Genomic DNA, 9,247 nt, shown 5'->3' on the forward strand with positions numbered 1-9,247 from the left:
TTAAATTCTCCTATGTAAGTTCCATTTTCCATCCCCAAATGCAATGTATTTTGTGTGTTAAGAATCTTTGTGTTAAGAATTTTAGGGAGTAAACAAGTACTCCCTCTTGAGTGGAGTTTAGGTAGAAAAATAATCCCCCTTGTCTTCTCCTCCAATTTAGATTTATACTTTCTGTTGGCAGTATCTGGGCATTACCCACAAAGCCAATTGCTCCTTTTGGTTTTATACACAGAGAGCAGTGGGAGCTGAATTATTTCAAGGGGCCAGAATTGGCCCACCTCAGACCTTCCCAGTGGGACAGGATGTGATACTAGCTACACAAGCTGCACACAGCTTAGATGGCCAGACTCCGACGGGGCAGAACCCTAGCAGGCATGCTCTCAGAATGATCACACTGGATAATGAGAGCTACAGATACACACAGGCAATAAAAATCATCTGCTCTGAATGTCCTCATCTTTATATCACTTCCCTGTTGAGAAACCTACTTGGGATCCTTCCCATCTGTGTTGCCAAATCCAGGCTTGTCTGCCCAGTGTCCTGGTCCTCCAAACAAATCAGCCTCCAGACTGTTCTCCCCTGCATGGCTCCCTTGCTGTTGCCAAGTTAAGCTGCTTGCCATTCCTTACACTTATAAAGACTTTTTCTGCCTCTGAGCTTGTGAGTATAACATTTCTTGGTCCAAAGACAAATGCTTAGTTTAGCCAGTCCATACTGTTTGCTTCCCCTAAGAACCAACCAGTGCCAGACTCCAATTAAACTCATTCTCTCCTCAACAATTGTTTCATGAACTACTGGTCTATGGAAGACTGATGTCTTTCTACATCATAAGATGCTCTAAAGCAATTAACATCATGTTCTGCATTTGACATGGAATTAATGCATGTTGGAAACCTGACTGCCTACCACTTAAGTTTATGGTCAAATATCTATGAATTTTGAAGCTAAATCTAAACCCACAGAATTGAATTCATTGTTCTCTTCTGAAAGAGTAGCAAATAAAAAATCCTTCATGCACCCAGTAGAGCTTATCTTCACACGCTATGAAGTCAGAGTGAAAAACTAAGCTACAAGAAGCTCACTAAACAAAGTGCCAATAGGAAAAAGAATAAATCTCACCACATACAAGTAAGATACACCAAATTGAGCACCATTTAGTTCATGGAATAATAGTTTATTTTTAAAAAGAAGAAAATTCAAAACTATTTAACCATATGATGGCAAATTTAAAACGAAATTTTAAAGACATATATAAGTCGAGTACCTCTTATTTGAAATGCTTTGGTCTGAAAGTATTTTGGATTTCTGGAAGTTTTACCCAGATTTTGGAATATTTATATATACATAATGAGATGTCTTGGGAATTGAACCTGAGTCTAAACATGACATTCATTTATGTTTCATATATATCTTATACATTTAGCCTGAATTTAATTTTATACCATATTTTTAATGATTTTCTGCATGAAACAAAATTTCACAATGTGGAATTTTCCACTTATGTTTTCATGTCAGCACTCATAAAGTTTCAGATTTTGAAATATTTTGGATTGAGGATTTTTAATTATTAATTAGGAATTTGCAACCTGTATATGATTTGCTCACAGACGTATTTATAAAAACATATAGAGATTATACCAGTATTTCTTGGTGGTGAGTTTATAGATTTTTTCCCATATTTATTCTTTAGTATGCAGTACAACTTTGTGATAAGCATGCATTACTTTTAATAAAAAAACCTAAAACATAAAATATTTACCTGAGATATACTACAGCATTTGTTTGCCAAATATACTTCAGATAAACAAATATTATATGGAAATTTGAACTTGGTCAGCATCTAACACATCCAAAGGAGGGAAGAGGACTTTGGAAGAGAACAATTCTAAAAACAATTCAAAAGCAATCACTGTTTTAATCTTGAGCCAATATTTGAATAGGCATTATTTATAGGCATAATTTTCAAAGATCAAAGCAGCCTTCCCTTCCCCATTGTCAAAACAAAGAGAAGAGAAGAACTTGCTGAATCCACAATTTAAATGCACACAGAGAATGAGCACATGGTGTCTTACCTCATCTGTAATGGTATGTTGTTGACTAGAAGAAAGACAAAGGCTTAGAAGTGACAGAGACCGCAAGTTGTAGATCTTTAATCTCCTGTCTTATGGCTAAGAGAGGTATCGCCATAAACTCCCATCCAAAAGCAATTGAAGGATTCCAGTGTGTTTCTACAGGAAAGAAAAGGGCTTTGGGGAAAAAATACATATCAGGAGTGGGCTTTTTTGAAGAGCAAACTGACTTTCCCTCCAAAGCTGATAAAGTAGTAATGGTGGGAGGCAGTGGAAATTATAGGGGTTGCAGTGCTGTAGTCTGGTGCTTTTTAATGAGTTGCCCTAGGCAAACATACCTAATCAGCCTCCACTATTCATTCTGCTACTGCCCACATCTGTGCAAATTGGTTCTCATTTTTATGCCATAATAAGCAAGAAACACTGGAAACCCTTTTCTATTTTTAATTTTTCAAAACCTATCTAGCTGGATGTCATCTCAACCCCTTCTTGTTTGGGTTGTTGGCTCCTTTAACAAAGACAGAAATGGCTCGGGGCCACCCGGGTTTTCCCTACTCCGCTTCCACTGCATTCCACTTTGTGGCCTGTTTATCCAAAAAAAAAAAAAATCTGAAAAACACCATGGGTGACTCCAAAGCAGGCATATTTCCTCTTTCTCATGGAAAGGGAAAATACTAATAATCTCAGTCTTACCTCTGCTCTAACAATTTTGTGTTGCATGAATTCCTGGAGATAAAAAGGCAGTTTGGAACTTTTTTAAGGTTCTAAGAAACTGCTTCCTCTACTTTATTGCTCATTTCCAATCTGCCAGTATATGAGTCAGCTATTATTACAATAATCCTGCATAACAAACAAGTCCAAAATGCAATCACATGCATTTACTTCTGGTTCATAGTCCCTAAGGTGACTATGGCTCTGCTTTGATCATCTGAGATTTGCTAGGCTTTGCTCCAAACTGTGGGTTGGGTTCATTTATAATCCACAAATCCCTTCATTCTTGGACTAGCACATATCCAGAGCATGTTCTCATGGCAAATGGCAGAAATGCAAGAAACCAAGCCAAACATACAAGCATATTTAAAGCCTCTGTACATGTCTGTTCGCAGTTGCTGGGGCTGCCATAATAAATATCACAAACTAGGTAGATTGAAACAACAGACGTGTTGTTTCTCTCACAGTTTTGGAGGCCAGAAGTCCAAAACTGAGGTATCAACAGGGCTGTGCTCCTGTGAAATCTCCAGGGAAGAATCCTTCTTTTTCTCTTCACAGAGTTTGGTGACTCCTATAAATCTTTGGTGTTTCCTAGCTTATAGCTGCATTACTTTAATCTCTACCTCCATAATTACATGGATTTTGTTTTCTTGTATGTGTATGTCAGTAATCAAATCTCCTTTCCCTTCTTAAGGCACCAGCTATTGGATACAGGGCCCACCTGAGCCCAGTAAGACCTCATCTCGACTTGATTACATCTGCAAAGACCTTATTTAGAAATAAGATCACATTCACAGGTTCCAGATAGACACGAAATATGAGGAGATACTATTTGAATATGGTTTTTCCCCTCTGTAACTCATGTTGAAATTTAATCCCCATTATGAGATATTAAGAGGCGAAATCTTTAAGAAATGATTAGGGCTTGGCCCTAATAAGTAAATTAATGTATTTGTTGAATTAATGGGTTAATGGATTATCTCAAGAGTGGGGCACCTCTAAAAGCCAGTTAAGTAAGACAGCTCTTTTGTTTCCTGTCTCTTATCATAGGATGCCCTGAGCCTCCTCAGGATTCTGACAGCAAGAAAGCCGCCATCACCACATGTGGTCTCTCCCACATCTTGGACTAGGTACTAGTCCAAGAATAAGGGATTTGTAGAGTATAAATGAACTCAATCCACATGAGCCCAAATAAACCTCTTTTCTTTATGTTTTCCCCAGTCTGTAATGTGTTATTAGCAACAATAAGTAGAGTATAATACTTTCCAACCTACCATAATGCCACATGTGCTACCTTCAATTAGCCAAAGCAAAATTACATAACCAGCTCCCCAAAGCAATGAGGTAGAGAAGTATACTCTACATATTTGAATGGGAGAAAGTTACCACAAAGTGATACAGCAAAGTGAGGGAATGTTTCATGCTTTTACAGGGCTGGAAACAATCCTACAACCTACTACAGTTTGTGCTATTTCTTTAACTATTTTATACGACCATGTCTTTGTGTTGAGGAAAGTAATCGAGTGAGAGAGATTAATATTATGCTATCAATTTACTCTGAGACAAAATATAACTCAGTCACTTTTTAAAGCTTATCTCAAGTAAACATCACAATTACCCTATGAGGTAGATATTGCTGTTTACATTTTAAAAATGAGGCAATTGAGGGTCAAAGAAACTATAAAAGTTGTCCCTGGTTCTTGCGGAGCCAACATTCAAACTCAGTCTGACCCCAGAACTTGTATATTAACCTGTTACACACATTGGTCTGACCTTGATACTTCCCTTCCATCTATACTCTAAGATGTGAAACATGACAGAAAACAGTTTGTTGGCTGCTGATTTTGAATTGTCAATGACTAGAACAGTGTCTGGGTATTCTATATTCTCAATAAATATTTGTTTTAAATTATCAATAGAATAAATAACTACTTGAAGATGTGTTAGGTCTAACTGCCTCCTTGTATTAGTATAAGTGGGGTAGTGTCAAGGAAAGACATTTTGTGAAACATTGGTTTAAGTAAATGGCCATATTAAAATGCTAATATGCATTGGAAGTTGATCTTGCAAGGTACTATCTCCTTGTGAGGTACTGGACTTTGAGTCTTCACAAAAATATAGTTCTCAAAACTGGATTTAGCTGATTTTCATCTGCAGACTTGGCCCCATCCCAGGCTCTGGGTCTGAGCCTAAAATGTCCCAGTGTATTTAGGGAGTCCTGATTCAACAAGTAATTTGGCTTTAGCTGGGAAATCAGACTCGCTCTGAACTTGTATCCCCAGTGTAGGAAACAGGCTTTGTCCATGTTTATTCATTCATCCATTAATTTCTTCAAATAACATTCACTAAACACCTCCCATTTGCCCATCCCCAAATAAGGTACAGAGAATAGAAAGACAAAATGAGAGGGGGGCAGGAGAGAAAGAATCCTGTCCTAGAAGAGATTATATTTCCCATGATCAATGTTCAGTTTATACCTCAGTTTGAACAGTTCAGCCCATCACAGGTCAGATTCTCTGGGACAGAGACCAAAACAGAGATTAGTGTGTAGGAAGCTTATTACAGAGTACTGTGAGAAACTTCCAAGCAGGCAGGAGTTGACAGAGAAAGGAGTTGGACAGTCATGAAGAGTGCTAGGTACTGAATTATGTTCATCAAAATTCAAAGTTCTAGTTCCCAATATAACTATTTGGAGATAGGGCCTACAAAGAGTAATTAAGAATAAATTAAGTCATAAAGGTGGGGTTTTGATCTAACCACATTGGCAATCTTCTAAGGAGAGGAAAAGACACCAGAACACACTCCCCTTGTCCATGCTACTGCAAAGGAAAAGTCATCTAAGGACACAAAAGGCAGCTGCTGCAAGCTAGGAAGAGAGGTCACATGGGAAACCAAAACTGCCATTACCTCAATCTTGTAATTCCAGCCTCCAGAACTGTAAGAAAATAAATGTCTGTTGTTTAAACATCCAAGTTTGTGTTATTTTGCTACGGTGTCATGAATGAACTATGTTCAGTCCATCCTAACAAAAGCCTCAGTGAAACCCACAGGCTGATCTAGACTGGGATAGCCCTTTAGAATTGCCCCAAGTTTGAGTGAGAAGATAGACATTTATACATCACCATCATTCCATCATTAAGTAGAGACATTAGCTTGCATAAAGTAACCACTTAATGGGAGTGGTTGTCTTCAACTAAGGCAGTCCCCAAAGAGAACTGACAGGAGAAGTTTCTAGCAACCCTTCTAGCAGCAATGGAACTAAGTTCTTCATTTATGTCTGTACAACAGTGGAAGTCTGTGCCTTTACATTCTGCTTAGTTTCTTAAGATCCTATAACTCTAAGTCTGAGACCTCACCTTATGCTGACCAATCTCCCCTGCCTCTCATAAGCCAGAATCGTACTCTTGAACTTCATCTCAGTGACTGGGATATGGCAGCTTCCAGATCCTTGATCCCAGCCCTCTGCTTGCCTGCTATATCTGATGGTACCTCATCTCTTCAGCGGTTCTACTTCCTGCATATCATTTGCTACACTCTGTTTTATAGTTAGCCCTCTGTATCTGAGTGTTTCACATCCATGAATTCAACCAACCACAGATTGAAAATATTTAGGAAAAAATTGTACTTGTACTAGACATGTTTAAACCTTTTTATTGTCATTAATAAAATAACAATTTACATGACATTGTCATTGTATTATGTATTATGAGTAATCCAGAAATGAATTAAAGTATACAGCAAGATATGTATAGGTTCTATGTAAATACTATGCCATTTTATGTAGGACACTTGAATAGCCCTGGATTTAGGTACTTTCATAGGGTTTTGGCAACAGATTTTGAGGGATGACTGCACTCTCTGCTTTATCTGCCTGGCTAGAACACTCTCCACCACCTACACTTTGATCTGCCCCTAAGCAGCTACTTTACCCCCACCAGCAAGCTCTTTTGGGAACCCTTACCTTAGCACTTCTGTTGATCTTGGAACATCAAGCCCTCATCTATCATGCTTTGAATATTCTTGAAAATTATATGCATATTAAAGGCTCTAAAATGTTCTACTGTAAACTGTTTCAGTTATCTATTACTGCATAATGAACAACCCTAAAATTCAGTGACTTAAAAGAATGTTCTGTTCTTTACTGTGATTTTATGAGTCAGGAAATTAGGCTCAATTTGTCCTCATTGAGTTTGTGACTGGGAAGGGAAGTCTAACATGACTTTACTCTCATGGCTAGCACCTTAGTGTTTCTCCAAGTGACCTCTCTACACGGCTAACATGAATTGCTCACAATATGGTGATTACAGAGTAGTCATACTTCTTATATAGCAGCTGACTTCCAGGAGGAAAGAAGCTAAAACTGTCATTTTGGAAATCCCAAAGCATCACTTCTTTCACATTATAATGATCCAAGTAAGTCACAAGACTAAACTAGACTCAAGGCATGGAGAAGGATACAGACTTAACGTGAGGAATAGCAGGTGAACATAGGGAGAGGAAATTGTTGGCAGTCATATTTGGTGTAAGGCAGATATTTTTCTAAAAATATTATTAGAAACATAGAAATTCTTTGCCCATAACTCTCATCAATATCTTTAAAATCCCTTATTATGTGCTATTTTAGTCTCCTTGTTTAAAGGCAATACAGAGAAGCCTAACTAAAGACAAAAGTGTTAGAAAGTTATCATAGACCTCTAGGTCTTAAGGATCCATGGTTCCATGAATGGTGGCACATGGTAGCGAAATGAGGTGCTCCTGAGAACTAGGAAGAAAAAATGTAGTTGTTCCTTATATAGCAGGTGTGAAGTCTCAGCACTCTCCATCTGATTCTGTTTACCAAATGACTGTCTTATTACTAAATCCACAAAGTGCATTTTATGACTTGCTCCCCAATATCCATTCCATCTGTCTTCCAATGAGAAAATTTGGAAGAGTTTGGCGAGTTGGCTTCAACTCCATACGACACTAGTTTGTTCAAGGGTAATCCCATTTTCCTTGCCAACAATTGGTCCAGGAATGGACCTGAGACCAAGTTTTGGCCAATAAGATGCAATAAATATGTTGGTAAAATTTTATTGGAATCATAGAAACACAAATCCTTTTTCCTTTTGGACACTCTTCAAATCTGACCAGTTGTCACACCTAGCTCCCAAATCTAAGATCTCTGACTAACAATGAATATTCTCCAACCATCAGGATGTAGTTCCTGCAGATTCAGCAATAGATGGCTATAAATGAAGTAACCTATCTTGAGCACATATAATATACAATGGCCAATTAAGCATAGTTTATAGCAGATCAATTCATAATAGCTAAACTATAGAACCAACATAGGTATCCTTCAATAGATGAATGGATAAAGAAAATGTGGAATGCATACTCAATGGAATATTACTCAGCTTCAAAGAAGAATGAAGTTATGGTATTTGCTGGTAAATGGATGGAGTTGGATAATACTGTGCTAAGCAAAATAAGTAATCCCAAAAAAACCAAAGGCCAAATGTTTTCTCTAATATGGGGTTGGGGGGCTCTAGAGAAGAATAGAGTTACCTTGGATTAGGTAGAGGGAAGTGAAGGGAAGACAGGGAAGAGGATGAGGGGATAGGAAGGAAAGCAGAATGAAAGACATTATTGCTTTATGTATATATATGAATGCATGACCAGTGTGATTCTACAACATGAACACTCAGAAAAATGACAAATTATATCCCATCTATGCATAATATATCAAAGTGCATAAATGCATTCTATGTGTAACTAATTAAATAAAAAGTATTTAAAATTTAAAAGAACTGCTAGTATAAACTTCCTTTCAGAAAATGAAAAGAATGTAAAATATCACCAATGGTCATCAGTCCATGAGTATGATATATTTCTGTACAGGTTAATAATATTTCTTATTCTGGTAGTGGAGAGAGTTCCAGAATCAACCAAAGTCAGAGTTCTCTCTGAAAGGAACTACAGCATCTTCTAAAGGCAATGTCTAAGATGAACATTCAAAATTGTATTATTCTTGTAAGACCTTACTCTAAGATGCAAGAAGTAGTCAAGAGCCTGAAATTTTCAACCAAATCCTTAACGTTACAGTTTGGGCAGATACATCATTTAGTTGAAGAATGACAAATGTTTCACTCTGACATGACAATGATAGAGAACCCAAACATCCCTCTGACTTATCTGGTCCACACAATCAATTCCATATCTTAAGATGTGTATCTTGATGTACCCTACTCTTAGTACCAAACTTGGTAACAGGCTTTTTTTAGTTCCATAAAATTGAAAACCCAACTCAAACTCTCTTCAACAATAGTAAAATGTTAACCAAAACTAAAGTCTTGCTATAGAATAGATTTTAGGGCTGGTAGATTGAAGATATCATAAAGGACACAGATTACTTCTATCTCTACATTTTGACACCAATATTGTCAATTTCATCTTAAAGCTGATTGCCCTCCTGGGCATGACTA

This window comes from Ictidomys tridecemlineatus, chromosome X, assembly GCF_052094955.1.
Source record: "Ictidomys tridecemlineatus isolate mIctTri1 chromosome X, mIctTri1.hap1, whole genome shotgun sequence".
NCBI lineage: Eukaryota > Metazoa > Chordata > Mammalia > Rodentia > Sciuridae > Ictidomys > Ictidomys tridecemlineatus.